The 3,283-nt window shown below is 26.9% G+C and overlaps 1 protein-coding gene across 2 annotated transcripts in view; it reads left to right on the top strand.

Moving 5' to 3' along the window:
- LOC108747708 (polyprenol reductase) overlaps window positions 1-3,283 on the top strand; it is a 16,288-nt gene that overhangs the window by 9,224 nt on the left and 3,781 nt on the right. The window contains exon 1 of one of the 2 annotated variants that reach the window (XM_018485373.1): window positions 2,086-2,124. The exons of the other annotated variant lie outside the window; for it this stretch is intronic. The gene's annotated coding sequence lies outside the window, so the exon portion shown is untranslated. Of the gene's footprint in view, window positions 1-2,085; window positions 2,125-3,283 lie in introns of those variants that run through there. 2 annotated transcript variants of the gene reach the window in all.

Below are 3,283 nucleotides of genomic sequence, written 5' to 3'. Positions count from 1 at the left end.
ATTTAATAAATTTAGATGAAATATTAAACGATGAACGTTTTGGCTAATATTTTTCTCGGATTTCTCGGATGAAAGTAGGACGCTAATTCATATAGTACGTGCATCAAGCTGCAGTCACAGTAACAGGACGAAAGTATAAATCACATTATACATAATGTAATCCCAACACAATTTCAAAGCTATAGTTTTGATTATAGCAGATTTGCATTAGTGCTTGGAATACCGGAGAATCCGAGTCACTCGTTAGTTGTTGCACAGTGAGTGAAGACCGATTCCGCAGATATCCATGGGTACCCATGAAATGCTCACTTCATAGTTTATACAAATACTCACATTGCTATTGATTAAACAATTTTGCAAAAGAGAAAAAAATATAAATAAAAAAAGAAAATTACAAGAAAACTGTTACTAAAAAATTTATACTTCGATAAATTTTTTATATAAGAACATATATGAATATGTAAATGTCCATAACATATGTATACATATGTTAGTTTCTTTTGAAGCGCTTATTCTGTTCGAAACAAAAAATAATAATAAAAAATATGAAAGAATTAAAAGAATAATTTCTACAATTTATTCTTATTAACGTTAAGTTAATAAGACAGACTTGCCATATATATTTACATAATTTTCATTTTATTTTAAATAAAAAAAGTTCATATAAATATGTGTCTCACGGCTTGGTTTTCAAAATACAGTGTTTAAAAAAAATTTTTGAAGTTATAATCTGTCTATTTTCTACAGACTACCTGATGACTAACATTTAATGTCGTAGCTTTTCCTTGTGCTCGTTTCTGGATGTGCTTTGATTTTATTATTAAAAACGGTTTTCTGTAGTTTTTATCCTAAATGTCACAAGCCTTCGATAGTAGTCCCCTTTTTATGAAAGAATTGGCGATATTATGATAAGCTGCCATTCTTTTACGAAAAATATACTTTTGTTGACATATACGTACATACGAGAGATTAGCGATTGAGAGTCGTGAGAGAGCAAAAAAGCACGCTCTCATATAATCTTAATCATGATCTATTTGATGCTACTAATGTTTCAGAGCATTTTTTAATTGATCAATTAGTAATATTCCTTTTTCGATTTGTCAATCAAATGCTTCAAAACCTAACTAGTACTATTTTTCACTTTAAAAAAGTTATAAAAAATACTTGTGTATTACTTTGTATAAAAAATTTGATATTCAACTAACTGACGCCAAGTTATAATCCTATAAAAATTATGTTACCTTACTTAACCCAAGTGATGTGTTCTCGAATTCGTACTCAGAATGTAATTTTGTTTCAATCCAAGTGATAATATCTTTTTTTTGTTTTAATTTTTAATTCAAGATTAAAAAATATTTTAACGTAAAAATTCCGTGCTGCTATATGCATATTAACATACATATAGTTACGCCAAATATTATACATCCTACGACTCACATTTCAGTTACGTTCATCTTTATTAGCTGAGGCCTTTGGATTTGTTACTGTTCATATTTTACAGCTATTTTTATGTATTTTGGTATGTTATAATTACGATCTGTGATGTTTTGAAGAAATTTTATTACAATCAAAATTAAGTATATTATTAAAACCTCAAAAAAAAAAAAAAAGGAAATAGATATCTAAATTCAATTCTATTCAAATGTTGTAGAGTGAAGGAGCCGAGGGAGCTCGTTTCTCAATCTGTAATTATAGTAGCCTTTTTTTAATTTACCTATCATCTGCTTCTGTGACCTCTGCTACACGGCATGCTTAATCGGGTTTAATAATATCCGTAGTTATGAAACTGGCCAATCACAGTCATTACATTCTTCCGAGTAACAACTATAATTGTCCATTTTTTACCGTCTAGCAGAAGTCTGTGACACTCAATATAATAATGCTATACTGATCTTTTTTAAGCACTATTGTTTCTTATTATAGAAAAAAATATGAATGTTTCCATACAGCACAGAAGTTTGTAGTAATATTGTGTTGCAACGTTGCATATTGCAACATATTTAGATAGACCTAAATTCAGGCAGTGTTAGCATATTGTTGTTATTTATGCTTCGTTTTGTTCTATTTAGACTTAGACAATGGAGAAGTGAAAACGTTTCAGTTCACGAGCCGAGTTTTGGACAGGTTTGATATATATTATATATATAATGTATAAATTTATTATTATTTAAATTTACGAAAATTTAATATTTTTTATTTACGAAAATTTATTAATATTTAAATTTACGTACGACTTTGGATATTGATGCATTTATGGATAAATAATATTCAGAGTTTTCAACATTTATTTTATGTGTTCCAACAAATTAAACAAAAATGTTTATAAGCATTTATTATTAGACTTTATAAGAATTTATTATTAGAAGAATTTCGTTGTTCATTATTCTATTATGGTCTTGATATGAAAGTCTATAAAGAAGTCTGTAAAGAGATTTTGAAAATAATAGTAAAAATTTTGTTGCATCCCTCTCTCCCTCTCATCACGTTATGATGGAATATTTTATAATGAAATGTTACATTTATTTTTGATATTTCTAAAATACTTAATCACAATTTTAATGTTCCAAAAATATTTGTTAATTTAAGAAACTCCCATAAGTGTTTACTGCTCTATTATTAATATGCGTTATGCACCGTTATTCGTCCATTAATTGCAAAACTACATAAAATATTATACTGTGTCTATCGATAAATGTCGCTTCTAAGCTGAAGTTTTTCAGCTCTTTGACATTTGAAAATTTGAAACATAAAGACATAGAAAATTTAAAACATAAAGAAATTGGTAAAGAAACAATGTTGACTAGGTTTATCAGAAATAATAGAAAGTGTAAAGTAGATATTTTATTTATTTATTTATATTATTAATTGTAAAATGTTATACCTATATATTATTTTTGCCGATATAATTTTAAATAAAATGTTTTATGAATTAAATATTTACATAGTACTTTTCAATGTAATGTTAATGATAATTCAAATAGTCTTTTCGACTTTTGTATTTGACTTTAAAAAAAATTTCGCTTGCAGCGCGCAAGTTTAATAATAAGTAATAAGGACGTAAAGATACGAGAATGATGTAAAATAAATTTAAATTTTCTTTGTTACTCGTTCGTTACAATTGACGCACGATGGTTTAGAAATCCGACAATCCAAAAATCAACCGAAAAATATATAAATTCATTAGTGATCTCCTCCTTTGAGGAATGTTTGGATTTGCCTTTTAAAATTAACAACTTTAGACACAAGTATCGTTCTGTTTTTTTTATTCTATATATATATATAT

The sequence above is a fragment of the Trachymyrmex septentrionalis genome, unplaced genomic scaffold, assembly GCF_001594115.1.
Source record: "Trachymyrmex septentrionalis isolate Tsep2-gDNA-1 unplaced genomic scaffold, Tsep1.0 scaffold20, whole genome shotgun sequence".
NCBI classification, from domain to species: domain Eukaryota; kingdom Metazoa; phylum Arthropoda; class Insecta; order Hymenoptera; family Formicidae; genus Trachymyrmex; species Trachymyrmex septentrionalis.
Note: the sequence above shows the minus strand (reverse complement) of the source record. Positions and strands in the feature narration are given on the sequence as shown.